Below are 18690 nucleotides of genomic sequence, written 5' to 3'. Positions count from 1 at the left end.
TATGCTAGTCTATCAGCAAATACGTTATAAATTTTTAATCTTATATTTAGCACATTATTTAATCCCAAAATTACTGCAGGCATTATCATCATACCCATTACACAGATGAGTAAACTGAAGCATAGAGTAGCTACTTAATTTGATGCAGGTCACACAGTAGAGTAGAAATTTGAATCCAGGAACTTGGTCTCTTAACCATTATACCACTCCAGTTCCTAGTATTACCACACTGGTTAGGTATCGTAGTAATCAGATGCAGGAATGGCCTATGCAGACTTTTTTTTTCTTTCTATTTCTTTTGTTTGTTTGTTTGTTTTCTTTTTTGAGAGTAAATTTATGATTTCCAACAGACTAATGGTTTGAACCACACCTATCCATCAGAATAGCTCAAAGAAGCATTTCCAGGTATATTTGGCAAGCCCGACCCTAGAGACTCTGGTTTTGCGTGCCAAGGCAAGCAGACACTTGTGTGCAGGTAAAAGCTCCCTATGTAACTCTAACATAGACTCCTAAGGAAGAATCACTACACCAGGTCTTATGAGGTGCTGAAAGAAGCGGAGACATCACATCATCACCTTCAAGGACTTGGAGGAATCTTGGAACTCCCAAGTGGCCTTAGAAAGTGGATCAACAAAAGCATATAATAACTCCAAGAAGTCTGTGAATCTAGTCCAAGTGGAAAGAAAAATTTACAGCAGAAAGTGGTACCTGGCTTGACACATCACAGCAAACGCTATGATATTTGAAATATTTAAAGAGGAGTCAACCACCTATGGTCCTCTGTGGCCTCTTTTCCTGAGTTATGGCATGCCTTTGCATTCGTGAGAAGAAAAGTAGAGCGGAGTGCAGCAAAGGAATAAAACTCCAGATGAAAACAACACTGAAAATACATTGTGGTTGGAGTTAAATAGCCCCAGTGACTTAAAAATGGAGCAATCTCATCAAGAAAGAGCAGTGGGAAATGACCCCATACCTTTAACTCATCTCGAACATTTTCCGTTTTCCAGACAACCTCTCACAATTCTGTGAAAGGATTTAACAGGCTTAAAAAGACACGGAAAGAAGTCATTTCAAAGGATCAGTGGAGTGTGCTGCAACATGCTCAATCTGATTTCGAAGTCTCTCTGTATTATTTCATATGAATTATTTAAAATAATTCACACCCCTCCAACACAATGACTCGTGTCTTCTTTCAGTCGCTATGTAATATCCTTTTTGTTGTTGTTTTTATTATAGTCAGAAGACAACTTTTTGGCTTTCTGTTTTGTCTGTACTTGTGAGAAAGGCAAAGAAAGTTTTAAAAAGATGTTAACATCTGCTTGGGATATATAGTTGATTTTAAAAATGGACTAATTTGGTGCCCTCTTCTGCTTCCTCGTTGTGGGTTTCCATGTGTAACCAATAGACACTAAGTACTTTAGTAGGACGTACTAAATTTTTTCCATAGCCCCAGGGCCATCTTACACTCTGTTTTTTTCATTAGAATCCCACACACGGTGTTTTTAGTAAACTTTCATTTCCTAGGATCTGGTCTTTTTCCATTGAACTCAGATTTTTCCCTGATTTGCTTTTAGATTATGTAACTGTTGCCAAATTAGACATGGTTTAAAAAAAAACACCACCACTACCTCTCCTGATGTTGAGTTAGTATTTTAGTTTAGCCACCCAGTAGAAATATCAACAGTCACCAATTCAAGTGACAAAATTAAAATTTTTTCGGCCAGTCATGGCTGGAAAGAATAACTGATTTTACTACTCACTTCCCTGACCTGACATTGATTTTCTATTTCTATGACAATGATCTCACAATCAACAAATATCAATTGAATGCCTACAATTCAGAAAGCAAACGATTGTGCCAGGGCCTGAGCATGAGATCCATTATTAACTCCCCACTCCTTCTTTTCCTGTTTTGAAGACAGTGTTGGAGGCTTACCCAGCAACCACACCATTCACCACTTCTCCGCTTCACACACACACTTCCTCCCAGCAGACACAATCTGCCATCTAATATGGAGACTGAAAATGCCAGGTACATACTTTCCCAGCCTCCTTTGCATTAGAGCATCAACATGTGGCCCAGTCATGGCCACTGGGACCTGAAAGGAAATTGGCTGAGACTGGGGTGGAAAGTGGGGGAAATGTGGTTCTTTGCTTTGATAAAAAGGATTTTGAGAAAAGTTATCCCCTTTCAGCTATTTTTTGTCCAGTTGCTTAAAATACTATGCCAAGGCATTTGGCAGCCATCTTGCAATCATAAGGGGAAAAGCTTAAGAACAAAAACTAGTATTCTGAGGAAAATAGAGCAGAAAAGTAGAAAGAGCTTGAGTCTTCAATGACATTTTGAGCGATCAAACTAAATCTGGAATTTCTCCGCTCTGTATTTCATATTATGTGGAATAATGATTGTACTTCCTATGGAAGCTATCTTCAACTGGGTAGTCTATATTTTGTAGTCGAAGGTATGCCAACTGATATACCTGCTTAATGCTCCTTCTTCCTTCAAAATTCAACTGAGACATCAACGCCCTACAAAACTTGCCTTAGTAGCACTTTGCCCCACCCCACAGCACCCCAACTTTCATCCCCACTCAGGTGGAGCAACGTGACCCTTTCTTTCAATTCCCATGTTACCCTGGCATACAGAGGCTTCTTTTTTCTACAAACAGCTTAGGTTCTCAAAGCTCCATCTTGTCCATTAGCCCTCAAATCCGATGCAGCTGTGTCTAGTTGATGTGACCACTTGACCCATCTGCTGGTGGCAGGAAGAGTTAAATGCCTTTACTAAAGGGGAAACGTTGCTCACACCTAGGAAAGACAATGACAGTCGTTGAAAGTTCAGAAGCAAAGGAAATTCTCCGCTGCATTGTATTGAAGTCATCAATGTATCAGTCTCCTCCTTAAGATCATAAACACCTTAAATAAATGGATTGTGTCTTCGTTATTTCATCTTAATTCCTCCAGTGTCCTGCAGAAAGTTTAGCAGCCTAGCATGTAGTAGCTCCTCAATAACTGTTTGTTAAAATGGGTTGCTAATTACAAAATTTAAATGTTGAAGCTCAGTGACACCTTAGAGATTCTCAGATATAATCTCCTAATTTTATGGGTAAAGGTACTAAGGTCTGGAGAGTTCGTATAACTTCCTCAATTTGTAAAGGAGGGGCAAAGCTAGAAGTACTACCCAGGCTGATTGTCTCCTCATCCAGTGCTCCTTCTGTTCTACCAGAAGGATGAATGCATTTGTAATCCAGGTGGATAGAAAGATATCTGCAAAAATATAACTAAAAGTGCATGCAGATACAATAAGTGCCATATATTGTTGCAAGTGGGGAGAAAACATTGTGGACTGGGATGGTTAAGATTGCCTATTGTATGTGTCAGGATGCACAGTAGTCTGGATTCTTGGATTTATTGCCTTCACCCTTCTGATATCAGCTTGGAGAGGGCCACCCTGACTTTACAACCTAAATTTAGAAACTATCCCATTTATTCTTTGCATGGTATCTTCAATGTTTTCACTTCTCCCAACTCTTAACGTAATATTGAACATTTATTTATGTATTTATTTGTTTGTTTGTTTAATTTGCATCTCTTCCAGGAGAGCAAGGACCACATCTATTTTATTTCTCAGTCTATATCTAGCACTTCGCAGAGCTACTGATATGTAATAGACTGTCTATATCTAATCAATCATTAATTTATTCAACAACATTCCAAGTGATGGGAGAACAACGACGAAAAAGACAGACAGAAACGCTACCCTCTCAAAGCTTATATTCTAATGGAGGAAGGCACATAATAAACAATATAACATAAGCAAAATACTGCCTATTTAAGGAATTTCAGATGCCATCAATTTGAAAATGCACTGTTACTTTTATGTATAAACAAAGAAAAAGACATCACAAACTTTGCCATGCCATTAATGTTTTGATGTATCCTAACTTCAGAGATGTAAAAATATGAAAAGGAGATCTTAGAATTGATGAAATATAGCATATTGTATGTTAGATTGTGACAAGTGTTACAGTGAAAAATAAGGTAGGCAAGATGCGTAAAGAGAGAGTGCCTTGAGTTAATGAAAGAATTAGGTTGGAATTAGATATGGGGGGATAGTGGAATATCACAGAAGTGGGTAAAGAATTGAAATATTAATCAATGACCAGCCTTGTAGTCACAAGGTATTTAGTAACTTTAGTGGTAGATACATCCTAACTTCAGCCCTGGCAATCTTTTGTTGTGTGGACTCAAGTGAGTTTTTGAGTCTCAGTTTCCTAATTTGGAAAATGGGTATCATAAAATGGGATATTTGAAACAATGTATATACAAGGCCCTAAACTTAATGGATATTCAATAAATGGTAGTTTTCATTACTTTTATCATTTTATCTGTAACTCCTAAATTGATTTCTAGTTGATTTCCTGTTTGTTTGTTTATTTTAACCGTTGGACCCTCTCCTTGATTTGCCAGTTCTGGACTTTTTTCTCCCACTATAAACTTCCACAGCATTCTGTGCTCATCATTTTCACCTTGTTTCAGTTTGTCACTTATCTGTCCTCCCTACTAGATGATAAGCTCCTCAAGCGTGTGAACCCTGACTTAGTCATATCCATCATATCCATAGTACAGTGCTTGACGTCTAGAAGATTTTTATAATATTTGTTGACTGAATGTAAGAACAAATGTATTCAGCAAAGGGCCTTCTGGGGAATGGTAAAGTTTTCATTAAAGTCTTAGTGATGAATGCACTGAGCAGCCATTCATTCACTCAACAAAACTTCTTTAGTGCTAAGTGGCAATAGTTTCAGAGGAGAAGATTCCTGCTGTTTGGAATACACAAGGATATCCCATGGAATGCATAGGGCAGGACTCATCTTGGGCTTTCCCCTATCACACTACTTAATCTCCACCACAGGCAGTTACTCCTTTCAGTTCAATTTGGATCTGCCACTCCAGCAGTCCCTTCTCATGGTAAACTGTTAACTTTGCAAGGTTCTAAAGAGGCTGCAAATGTTTCTCAACATTTTTGTGTGAATGCCAGAATCTACACCCGCCTCTGCCCCGTGGGAGGGTTGGCTTTTAGGTAATACAAAACAACAGGGGGGTTATTGGTTTCTCTGCCTCATCTTGGACAAACATGCCTTGGAGAGCATGAGCTCAGCTGCAGGCCCACTCGTTGGCATGCCAACCTGCAAAGTCACTTCTTTGAAAATGACCTAGCCCTTTTCATTTCTTAAGGACTGAGTAGGACATTAAAAAATGTCCAAAACCAAACTCATCATTGAAATTGTGAGGTCTCTCTAAGTAAAAATAACCTTCTTCTGGCTTCCTAGGTCAAGAATCCATCAGAAAGAAATCATCTCAGCTGCCCAAGAATGGTCTCGAGTCCAGCCACAGGGGCGCCAAAGCCAATACCACTTTGACACAGATGGGTAACCAGCCAGAAAAGGTAGAGCTCCGGTGTCAGATTCTCCAGCTCCTCTGGCCTTGGAGTGAAGGGAGTAGAAGATGGGAGGAGAGAAGGGCAGGCCAAAAAATCAACAAAGTATAACATGTCTCATAGCCAAGTCAACCATGGCAGAGTCACTTGATGCTGGTGACCAGTTTCTGTGTCATGCAGAGAGGTCCAGCCCCCGTTTCAGATGAGCCACTTGTAGTCTTCCATCTTGGCATCCACCCACAGGCCTCAAATAATCAGGCAAGGAAAAGTTCTAGTAACAGCCGAAAATACCCTTTAGTCTACAGAAGCTTACTGTCTAATGATGGATAATGGCTTTAACTGAGTTAAGCGGAAACAGCTGGCAAAATATGATGGACTATGGAAGTTTTGAAAGAATCTGGAGTTCAAGTTCTTGCTTTGATTTTGAGTCCATCTCTTGCTAACTGTGCCACCTCTGACTGGCCACTGGTCCTCTCTGAGTGCTAGTTTTGTCATAATAGAAATATCAATCACGTTTTAACCTATCTACCTGTCAGTTACTGGGAAAGTCAAATGATTAAATGATAAAATGATGTTACGTTGACTTAAAAGCAGTGTACAAATGTTGGATTTTTGTCTCAGGACTTAAATTATAAAATAATAGGTATATTAAAGATATCGTGACAATATGGATACACTTTATGAATAAGGCCATCATTCTCATTAAACTTTTGACACAGTTTGGAACAAAAGTAGACTTGTTTCCAAACCAGTAGCTTTGCAGAGTGGTCCACAGGTGGTCCATATCATCCCGTCCTCTTCCTCCTAATCCTTCTCTGGGCATGAGCAGGACAATTTCTTGATCTTTCTGCTTTATCTGCAATGTGTATGGCATGCCCAGGGAAATATGAAGCAAAAAGGAGGCAAATAATGGCTCCTTTATGTATCGCACTGCCTTGCTCTAACGACAAAACGAAAAAAAGTATGAAAAAGTACTTTGAAAAGAATAAAGTGGTTTACAAATGGTGCCTTAAGCACAGTTCTAATCATGCTCAAAAACCTTTTGAGCCTCCACTGCCCATAAAATAACAGCAGCACTCAGCACTCAAGATCATCCACCCTTTTCCTTCAGCCTCTTCCTTCTCTGCAGCTTTAGCATCAATGACAAGGTCTTCTCTCACCTGTGCTGTTCAGTTTTCTTCTGCTGGGACCGTGCATCCTCCAGCACCCCTTCTTCTAACACCACCACCACCAACACACACACTCCACTCCACTCCCACCTCTGGGCCTTCAATGGCCTTATTTTTCCTGCCTGGAATCCATTTTCTTCTCGAATCTCCCTCTCAAAGGCCTGCTAATTTTTCGAAGTCCTTGTCTTTCAAGAAGCCTTTACAGGTATACCTTATCCCATTTCAAATGCATCCTTCCTGCCCGCTAAACTCCTCAATATTTTATACCATACTTAACATCATTATACCTCCTGACATCCTGCACCACTTCTTTTCTGTAACTTTTTAAGAAGCATGTATAACTGTGTAGGCCAAACTCTGATTAAGAGACCAGATAAGAAACTCATGGAAGTCAAGGAAGACGTGTGGACATCCACCTCCAGTAGGTTTCTTCAGTGCTTTGTGCAGGACCAAACACATGACAGGCACTAATGGACACTGTGTCCCAGTTGATTTGACTGCTATGGTGGCCAGAGATTTTCTGCTTTGAATATCTAGTTCATACTTTTAAATAGGTAGTAACTGTAGCGTGAAAATTCTTTGAAACAATAAAATCTCTCTATTCAATGGCCCAGACAGCCGTGACCACACAGCACAAGGTATGATCATTCTAAAGCAATGTATCAGTGAATTTGAGCACAGATAGGCACTGAGCTTACTGCTTGCCAGGCATTGTTCTAAGTGCCTTGCATGTATTTTCCCACTGAATACTCAGAACAAGCCTTGGAAGTGAATACTCTTAGTAGCTTCTCCATTGTATAGATGTAGACACAGAGACACAGAGAGATGAAAGGACACGGAACACGGCAACAAGGGTTCAAAGGCAAGCAGCCCAGCTTCAGAGGCAGAGCTACACTCTGCTCTATTGTTTTTAGTCTAAAAGGGCCCCAACGGACTTGACCACATCTGCTGCTAAACTGCCAGCTCTTCATCCCATGCTACCTAAGCCTTATCTTAAATGAGTGTTTTAAAACAGGCCACAAAAAACTCCCTCTTCCACACCTCCCACTGTGTCTGCCCATTGGAACTTCTGCTTTTGTATTCCTTTCATCTCCTCTACATTTTTGATAACCACTAAAGAAGCAGCGGAGCTTCCTTCAAATGTCAACTGTGGTAAGTACCAGGCTGTTTGGAACCCAAGGAGCTACTGAATCAGTCTCTGTGTGCTGCTCCCTCTAACAAATATCTCTTTGAGATTCTAGAATGACTCAATCACACATCCCACACCTGCCAAGCAGAATCAGCTGCCCTGAGATCTGAGCTGTTCTGAGAGTACACAATTTCAAAGGGCGAGCCCATTTATAGACTTGGTTAGTATAATGATGCACTAGCGAGGAGAAAACAACGCTCATTTGTATAACATTGAAATTTCGAGACGGGTATCCTGGACAAGAACCCAGAAAATATAAATATAGAAATGTGACAAATGATGATACAACCATATTATTCACCAAGGTACAAACATCTCTTTAAAGCTGAGCAGCAAAAAGTTTCATCATATTCCAGATCAATTTCCCTACTGGAGTCATAGGCCAGGAACCTTCTGAAATGGATTGCAGAATTTGTGTGAGCCTACATACTTTTTCTGGGCAGCTGATCCACAGCTTTCAAGAACTTGAAAGCCCCAACTATGAGGCTTTCTCTTGCCAAGTAAGCATTCCTGCTGCATATCAGCTGTAGTTAAAACCACTAAGTTATCATTTCTAGGCCCAGCCTTTGGTCCCACACCGTAAAAGCCTTCCACTTGGTCTAGTTTAGGAATGTAAGCATGCCTTTGCCTCTACTGGAACTCCTCCCAGCAAAAGCAACATGTCTTTTGAGAGAAGAAATCATGGCATAAATAATGTCCTTCCTACCAGGACCCAAAAGTGCCCTTGACTGTTCTCAGGTTCCACTGCTCTCATCTGCCTAATTCTCACTGACTGCCATGTGGTGCTTACAGAAATAGGAACCTTCAAAGGCCATTTCACGTACCTGAGAGGAACTGTAGTGGCAGAATTTGGGCTGCTTTTCATTTACACATTGTTTATATTCCTCCAGAGTCAAACCCCATCTTTTCTCTCCTACTGTGGTCTGAACTATTCCCTGTACACAACTCTTTTCTCTGTCCACTCTCTTGTTCTGGATTCCTGTTACTATGTCTGTCATTTATTTTTAAATATTTCAGCATAGTGTGATGTTATGAACACATTAGTTAGGTTAAGCTACCCTCTAAAGGGAGACAGTTGACTTAATCAGGAGTCCCACTTTCCAAGAGGTGAATGGTGGTAAAATGGGCTCTCATTGGTGAAATGATGGGTCTTAAAGGAACGAGATTGACTAAAGCATGCACTCTCAATGGGAGAGATATATCCCACAAGTGGGCAAAATTTGTTTGAGAGGGATGGGGTGAAAAAAAGTCTGAGATATTGCAAGGGTTTCATGGCCCTCCAAAACACAACCCCACCTGAAAAAATATTATGCCTTAATATTTAATTTCTCTCCTTAAGTTAAATTAACTTAAAGTTTTCTCTTTTGGGGGCAATAAAGAAAACAATATTAGATAAGCACCAGACTAAAGTATTTTAATACCCCCTACACCCTTATAGGAACACAGAATGTAGCCAATTCTTTGCCCTTTATTTTTATGATCAATAAGTATAATGTTAGCTGTGAGTTTGTCATATATGGCCTTTATTATGTTGAGGTACATTCCTTCTACACCTAATTTGTTGAGAGATTTTTTTCTTCAAAGAATATTGAGTTTTGTCAAATGCTTTTTCTGCATCTATTGAGATGATCCTATAATTTTCATCCTTTGTTCTGTTAATGTGGTGTATCACATTTATTGATTTGCATATGTAGAACCATCCTTGCATCCCAGGGATAAATCTCACTTGATTATGGTGTGTGACCCTTTTAATGTGCTGTTGAATATGGTTTGCTAGTATTTTGTTGAGGATTTTTGCATCTGTGTTCATCAGGGATATTGGCCTATAATTTTCTTTTTTTGTAAGTGTCTTTGTCTGGTTTTGGTATCAGGGTAACGGTAGACTCATGAAATGAGTTTGGAAGTGTTCCTTTTCTCTTTAATTTTTTGGAAGAGTTTGAGAAGGATGTGTATTAGTTCTTTAAATGTTTGGTAGAATTCACCTGTGAAGCCCTCTGGTTCTGTACTTCTGTCCATTGGGAGATTTTTTATTACTAATTCAGTCTCCTTACTAATAATTGGTCTGTTCATATTTTCTACTTCTTCCTGATTTAGTTTTGGTGGGTTGTATGTTTCTAAGAATTTTTCCATTTCTTCTAGCTTGTCTAGTTTGTTGCCATATAGTTGTTTATAGTAGTTTCTTATGCTCCTCTCTGATGTATTTCTGTGGTTTCAGTTGCCATACTCAACAGTGAAAAGTTAAAAGCCTTTCCTTTAAGAGCAGGAACAAGACAAGAATGCTCACTCTCACCACTTTTATTTAACATTGTACTGCAAGTCCTAGCCACAACAATCCATCAAGAAAAAGAAATAAAAGCATCCAAATTGGAAAGGAAGAAGTAAAATGATCTCTGTTTGCAGATGATGTGATCTTTTATATAGAAAACCCTAAAGACTACACCAAAAATCTGTTAAAACTAATAAACGAATTCAGTAAAGTTGCGGGATATAAAATCAACATGCAAAACTCACTTGCATTTCTATATACTAACAATGATCTGAAGGAGAAATTAAGAAAGCAGTCCCATTTACAATAGCATCAGAAATGATAAAATATTTAGGAATGAAATATTTTTAGGATCAGTGCCTTATGTTGGATCCCTGAATTGTCCTGTATTCTACCTCTGATTCTCGGAATACCTGTTTGCCTGACAGAGGCATTGTTGCTGCATTCTGCCACTGGCTATTGTCACATTTGTTTCAGGTCAACCTATAATGTAAATTGTGTTCAGAAGACCGAAAATTTGATGAGAGCTGTGAGCTCATAAAGTATAAGTTCACATTGTACATACATTTGGGGTCTGCTTGCTAATAAATATTTGTTCATATAGCAGAGTTTGATCTAAGAAAGGAAGCTAACACTCACCTACTTTTAACCTTTGGCTACTACCAAGATATATCAAATACCTAATCTTTCTGCAGGACAAAATTGACTTCTAGTTTTAGAAAACCCTCAAATTTATTATAAGCAGCAGAGCCAGCAGTTAAAAGCACAGACTCTGGAATTAGAATGTCTGGACTCAAATGCATTCAATAGCTGTTGATCTTGTGAAAGTTATTTGACCTCTCTGAGCCCCAGTCCTCTTTTTGAGTAAAATGGGAAGGATAGTAGTATCTATTTCATGTAAGTTAATCAATATGACACTTAGCCCGGTATCTTAGAAATTGTAGGCATTCAAAATTTTATTATTATTATCATTACTTTTGGGAACAATAAACCTTAAGTATCCAGAAAATTATGTAGAAACTAAAAAAAAATGTAAAAGTTCGTATATACTTAACATAAATGCTTCTTTTTGTATATCTGCTTATTTTACCATTTAGTTCTCTTATATCCTTCTGACATGTTGGGCACTAACTTCAAACGTAGGATCCAAGGAAATATACTTTATTAGTAGTAATGGAAATTTACTGTGCTTCAGGAATAATGAACTCTTCCACATACATTATCTGATTCTCCTAGTATCCTTATGAAGTAGTTACAGCTTCATTAGGTAACTAGAATATCCATTTTACAGGCTATGAAACTCAGAGGCTCAGAGAAACTAAGCGATTTGACTGGAGACACTTGGATATAAATGATGGAGCTAAGACTCACTCTTCTGCTTCTCAGAACCTGAGGGTTTGATGTTGGTTGTCCTGGTGACAATTACCTTCCTGCTTCCTGTGGTCTTCCTGCTTCTGCTCTAGCCATATTACTACTACCAAAAGTGATCCTTTTGCATATATGTCAAATCACTTCATCCGCATCTTAAGGCATGCCAGTGGCTTCCCACTGTGCTTCAACTAAATTGCCAAGTCCCTTCCCTGTAGACACTGCCTGGTCCCTGCCCACCTCTCTGGCGACATATGATTTAAATCTCCTTCTTATTCTCTTAGCTCTAACCTCGCTGACATTTTTTATCTGGGTAACCACATTTGTTCTTCCATCTACCTGGAAGGCTCTGACCCCACTTCCTGGCATGGTCAGCATCATCATCATTCCATTGTCCAGTCAGAAGTTGCTTCTTCAGAGAGCCCTTCACTAAGAAGCTCAGCTAAAGTAGCCCCTTCTTAGCCACACACCGTTATACTAACCTCTATTATGGACTTCACCTGTCTTATCACTCTCTGAAATTGTCTTATCACCATCTGAAGAGTTTACTTCTTGGTTTACTTCATTATTGTTTCTCCCCAACCCGACTATAAGCTTCAGAAGTGTGGGGCCTATTTCTGTCTATATCAGGGGTACAGTGTCTGGCACCTACTAGGTAATAAGTAAATATTTGTTGAATAAATGAATGACAAATTATTTGTATTGAAACAGACTTTCTTTCTTGGCTTTGTTAATGCTACCACTTCAGCTTAATATTAAATAACTTCATTCCCCTCTTTAGTTTAATATTCACCTAAAGATGCTCCTTTAGGCTAACCCTTTTATAGGCAAACTCTTGTTTTAGAAAGCAATTCTCGCAGGCTGGTTTCCCTGAAAACTATCTCATCAAAATCTTTGTTCTAAAGGTTTGTTTTAGTTAAAGGAGGGGAGTTTCCCAGATAGAAGTACCTAACTGACTATTAAGAGAATAGTTCTAAGGGTTCTTATCTACCATATTTTCGTTAGCCAGGTGCAGAATGCATGGGGCGGGGGAGGGGAGATTCTTTGAATTAACACTACAGATGACCATATTTCCTGAAGGAGCTTTGAAGATGTGCTCTGAGTGGGGCATGCAGGATTCTCTAGCACTCTTCTGATAGAAACATTTATTTGTTCAGAAGCCTCCAGGTGAGTGTTTGGGACATGCTTCCTGTTTAGTTAAGGAACCAGTTTCTTGGGACTGAGTAGGCATTAGATGGGTATCTGAGTTTCAGGAAACCCCAGCTGAAGTGACTGGAGCGATTAGCAGACAGTCAAAGTGTTTATATGCAAGGAGTTATGTCTCTTCCTCTGGCTGCAGAGAACAACAGACACTCTGTCGTGGTCTGTTGAGATTTTTCTTCCTTTTCCCCAACTTCCCCACCTACAGGTGTGATGAACTTGGCACAATCCTTGACAGAAATTTCAAAGAGAAAATTGTGATGTGTGTTGCACGTGCAGAAAGCTTGACCCATGTCTTCCTCTGCTCAGGTGGGCAGGGTATAATACGCTATTTAATGTAATTGAACTGATTAAAAGCCTTTATCAAAGAATGCGCAAGATTTCCTCCCTGCTAGTAGCTCGCCAACCTCATCCAATCAGAGACGTTAGAACCTGTAAATGGGTGATGCATTTTAGAAGGCGATGTAGGCATCAATTGGAACTCCCTGAACTATGCAGCCTATTTTATTAGTTTGAAGCAAGGGAGTCCAGAAAGGGAAGAAAAAAGAAATGTGAGAGAGAGAAAAAGAGTGACATTATAATTATATATCCATAACATTTATCGAGCACTAGGTAGCACGTCTTTTAAAAGCCTAAATTCCCTGGAAAATTAAACAAGAGATTATGAGTCCTAAAAGAGGATGGTAGAACTATACTGCTACCACTTGAATTGTGTCCCCTTCTACCTCCCGAATTCATATGTTGAAGTCCTAACCCCCAATGTGACTGTATTCAGAGACAGAGCTTTTGGGAGGTAATTAAGGTTAAACAAGGTCATAAGGGTGGAGTCCTAATTCAATAGGGTGGGTGGCCTTATTAGAAGAGGGAGAGAAAGAGATCCAAACACATACAAAGAAGAGGTCATGTGAGCACACAGTGAGATGGTGGCCACCTACAAGCCAGGAAGAGAGGCCTCACCAGAAGCTGGCACCCTGGTCTCAGATTTCTAGCCTCCAGAACTGTGAGAAAACACATCTGTTGTTAAAGCCACCCAGTCTATGTCATTTTGATGTGGCAGCCCAAGCTGACTAAGACACATTCCACTGCTCTCGAAGGGCCGATGGCAGTTGCTAAGCTCTGAAGCGTGAAGGAAGCAGCTCTCTCCAGAGGTCTAAGTTTGAAAGACCAGACTTGCCACTTAAAGACTGCAGTCCTCCTTCCGATACTATGTGACATGGGTCACAGGGAGTGGTATTAACTGATTTTAGTTATCCTCCCCAAAAGCGGTAAGATCAATATTAAGAATAGTAAAATTTCTGGGAGACAATTGGCAATACCTACCAAAATGTAAAACATGGATACCTTTGTCCCAGAAATTACATTTCAAAGAATTTATCCTGAAACACTCCATTCACCTAAGTGTGCAAAGATATATGCATAAGGATGCTCATTGACACATTGTTTGCAATAGGAAAAATACTAGAAACAGTTGAATTGTTCATCAGTAGAGTACTGATTAAATAAATAATATATTTATACATTAGGATATGCAACAGTGAAAAGGGACAAGACTTTTCCATATATGTTTTGCTAGTCCTTGTTCTGTTTGCCCCCACAGACCATCCATAGCTCCTCATTCTTCTCAGCATCACAGGAAAGCCCACCAACACCCACTGCACTCCCAGGTTCCCATGTCTGCTGGCGTCTGTCTGTGGTTGGCTAATGGAAAGCTCTGGCGGGAGATTTAAAGCCAATGTTTCTGACAGCAACTCTGTCTCCTAGGAGCTCAGATGCCACTGGACAGGGCCACTGTGGTTCCAGCTTCCTCCTGGTGAGCCAGGTCCCCAGCTCTTCTCTTTGAGTGTTCAAGTTAGGGGAGGTAAGAGCTTTATGCTGCTGCTCATCCCTTGGTTGCCTCATCATTCTCTGTTTGACGTCCCAGCGATTCTGTAACTGGTGTAACCAACTCTGTGCATTAAGCTCTCTCTTTGGAAGACCTCAGACACAATGTTGGTATGGAACAGAAACAATGTAAAGTGGCAAAAGCAACCTTTGGAGCACTATAGCGTATGCTCCTTTTGCATGGAACAACAGGATGTCTAACGATAAACTTGTGTTAGTTTGTGACAAACTCTTTCTGAAAGATCACACAAGAATCACTAGCAGTAGTCTTTTTTGTAGAGGCGCAGTGGAGGTCTGAGGTGAAATGGAGATTTACCCTCCCTTAAAGACATGTTAATACCATTTGGAATTTTACCATATGCGTTAACAGTAAAGTAGTTAAGCTAATAAACATACTTTTGCATTTTTGCTGTAATTTTTAGTCTAAGAGGGCTTTCTCTTGCATGTCTGTTTGGACCTAGGACCCTGAGAGGTTGGCAGGGTGAAGTTCAGAGAATTTCCACCCCATAGAAGCTATAATGATCATGTCACTCTCATGCTTCACACACTCCAGTTTTTCCTATGGTCCTTTGGAGAAAGACTAGAATGAATTATACTTTGCAGCCTGACCACAGTCCACTCACCTCTCTAGCCTCTTGATCCATGCAATGCCTTGCTGTCTGTGCTCCACCCACACTCGGCTTCTTCTAGTTCCTTGAAATCACACCCTGCTTCCTTCCATCTCGAGGTCTGCTGACGCCCTAGCCTCCCTGCCCAAGGGCTCTCCCTCCTACACTATCTTTTCACCACTACTTAACACATTCATTTTATGGAGGTCTGGTTTAAAATCACACTGGGTCAGGTGATCCTACTATGACTTTTTTTCCATGTAGCACGCAGTCCTGTTCATATTTATGTATTGGTGTGATTGTTTGATTATTGCCAGTTTTCAATGGAAGGCCTACTTTAGTGGATGAGTGACAATGCTGGAGTCACACTACCATCGAGTGGGGAACCATAACTAGCCCCAACCACCCTGGTCCAACACTTTCCAGCAGATCCTTGAGCAACTGGTGACTTACTCAATCAGAAAGTGCTTCAGCTCCACAACCTTGCCTTTCTATACATTTTTTTTTAAAGAAAGCATTCATCCATGTCTGTACATAGCCTACGACATCTTAAAAATCAAACAGCTTTTGTCTAGAATATTAATACAGTTGAAATTATGTTTGTTGATGGAGAAATTGGCAAACAATAAAATAAAAGAAAATCAATAGGTTAGCTGCATGATATTTCTCCTCTTTTCCTTCTCTTATGAAATCAGAGAAAGATATGTTTTAATAACAATGAAATAGCAAGGAATATATTCTTGTTCTTCGAGTTAATAACCTTTCACATACATAACCTCAGAACTAGTGTTTCCAATTTTCAGGTGAGGGAGCTTAGGTCTAAGATATTCTAGACACTCGATCAGGCACTTCAGAGCTCACTGGACACCTTGTCTCCCAAATGACCTAAATCAATTCCTGTCCTGAGTTTCATGCATTTCCATTATGACGATGATTATAAATGGTCTTCTGCAGCAGGTGCTTTGCTGCCGTGCTAAGGAGATGAAGTGTTTTCCCTATGGGAAATCCTGATATTCAGGCACCACTTCTCTAAGCTTTAGGAGTGGCTGAAATGTGGGTAGAGACAACCAGAAATATGGGCAGTGAAAATGTGTTCAACATGGGGTCTAGTTCAAAAGGGTTCAAGGAAGAGAAGATGAGGGTTATCTAACGAGGTGTCATTTAGAAAGTCAGCATGACACATATCTGGTGCCCAGAAACATAAGGTTAAATTTACCAGGCACTCCCTTTAATGTCACTGATGGCCTCTGCCAGTGAAGGATCTGTCACAGGAAGATGAATGTAGTCTGCCAAGTTAGTGTTCAAATGTCCCCCTTTCAATTCAGTCCCAAACCCCTGGGCCCATTCCAATTCAAGCTTCAGATGAACTCCGGCCTTACAGTGTTCAGGGCCTGCTGCCCACAGTAGCGTGTCACAGCGGAAGACCCCGGGGGATCAGCCAGATTGCTCCAGGAATATAACAAATGAAATGACCGATAACTCACAGTGTCTGTCTGTTTCCTGTCAGAGGGTGATTAATAAACGGCCCCAAGATCCACAGCCAATACACAGTCTATTTTGTGACTCTAGATAAACGGTGTCCCAACTTTTCTCAAGATTACAGCTAATTCACCCCTCTACATACACATACACACGCCAACCACCACCACCGCTACTGCTATTATTTATCGAATAGTGCCAGGGAGCCAGACACTGAGCTAAAAGCTTCTGGGAATACCATAGGAAAAAAAAACAGGATTCCTGCCCTCAGGAGCTTATAATCCAGACTCATTTGTGCTCATATAAATGTCCATATGAAAACCTCAGATGAGAATAATAATAACAGCTAGCAGTTAATGAGCACTTACTGTGTGCTAGGCACTATTCTGAGTGTTTTACATGTTTTATCTAATTTAATTCTCATAATAACCTTTACAATCCTCTGAGGTAGGTACAATTATTATTATCATTATACAGATAAAGAAACCAAACAGAAACACAAATAGGTTACGTAAAACTTGCCTGAGGTCACAGAGCTAGGATGTGGCAGATCGGCGCTTCAAATCTAGGTGTCTGGCCTTGCAGACCAGAATCTTAGGGACTCCCCTTGAACAACCATAGCTATAATTTAGTGAATATTTCCTACAGGCCAGGCACTGTGCTCAGTTGTCTTACATGCATTACTTTATTTAATGCTCGCAATTAGTGATCAACCTCATTTATGTAACACTCTCAAAAAATGCTTTTATTTGCTCCCTTCCACATTTCTGTAATATCGATATTTTTATCTTACAGATGAGGAAACTGTGGCTTAGCAAGACATGACACTTTCCCAGGGTTAAAACTGCCAGGACTCAATTCTTTCCTTTTTTTTTTTTTTTCTGCTTTTTCTCCCCGAATCCCCCCAGTACGTAGTTGTATATTTTAGTTGTGGGTCCTTCTAGTTGTGGCATGTGGGACGTTGCCTCACGGCGGCCTGATGAGCAGTGCCATGTCCGCACCCAGGATCCAAACCAGTGAAACCCCGGGCTGCCCAAGTGGAGCTTGGGAACTTAACCACTCACCACGGGCAGGTCCCTCAATTCTTGCTCAGTTTTCTCTAAGGTTTGACTCCCGCATATTGACATTATACTATATTTCAAGAAAAATGTCTTCAAATAACATCCTAGACAAACAGGACCCTAAAAAAACAATAATGCTGCCATTTATATAGTGCTTCACTGTTAACATTTGGATTTACTCAAGTCTAAGTGCTACTAGCTCGGGTTGTAGACGTCAAAACTGAAGTTCAAAAGAGCGGCAGGTCTGGGGTCCTACAATTTTGTCCTCACTCGCCGACCTTCATTTATTCACTGGTTCACTTAAGAAACCACCAAGCTGTTATGTTCTGGTACTGGAGAGACAAAGCTGAATAAGACCCTTTGTCTTCTGTAATTCAAAGTCCGAGGGGAAGAGCTGACCTCCTTGCTCTGATCCCTGCTGGCAAAACTTGCCCCCCAGGAGGCCCCTTCCTCACTCTTCACCTTCCATCCTTGAACTCTGCTGAAGAGCAGAATTTGCCCTTTACAAGAGACATGTAACCAAACACTTGGCCCTAATAGAGAAGCTGGCTCCGCAGTGACCTTTTCAGCATCTGTGAGCAGAGAGTTCGGAGAACTAAGCGGTGAACTGCACGACCTCGGAATGGGACTAGACTTCAGAAGTAATCGGGTCCAACTTTCAGACTCGCGGGAGTGGATGGGGAAAGCAAGAACCCTTTATGCAAAGCACCAAACTTTAGTCAGCAGCTTGGGGGCAGTGGTTCCAGGAGTTCAGTATGTAGGACACTAAGGTACCAATCGTCCTTTGATGACGATGGTGAAGAAAACAGCGGCCAAAGTTTCCGACAGCCTACAAGGTTTTCAGTTTTTCCTCTGCTGATTCTCTCTGGCGCTAACTCTCCCAGACAACAAGACGTGAATGGGAAAAAGCACGGGCTTTGGAACCAAACAGCCAAAAGTTAGAGAAGGTCCTACTTCTACAGAGTCTGTGTAACCTTGGAGATTAATGATTGCAAAGTGCTCCCCGTAAAGCGCTCTGAGACAATGCCC

At 40.5% G+C, this 18690-nt stretch overlaps 1 protein-coding gene across 2 annotated transcripts in view; it reads right to left on the bottom strand.

Moving 5' to 3' along the window:
* COLEC10 (collectin subfamily member 10) overlaps window positions 1–18690 on the bottom strand; it is a 432391-nt gene that overhangs the window by 130978 nt on the left and 282723 nt on the right. The window lies entirely within an intron of this gene.

The sequence above is a fragment of the Equus caballus genome, chromosome 9, assembly GCF_041296265.1.
Source record: "Equus caballus isolate H_3958 breed thoroughbred chromosome 9, TB-T2T, whole genome shotgun sequence".
Taxonomy (NCBI): Eukaryota; Metazoa; Chordata; class Mammalia; order Perissodactyla; family Equidae; genus Equus; species Equus caballus.
Note: the sequence above shows the minus strand (reverse complement) of the source record. Positions and strands in the feature narration are given on the sequence as shown.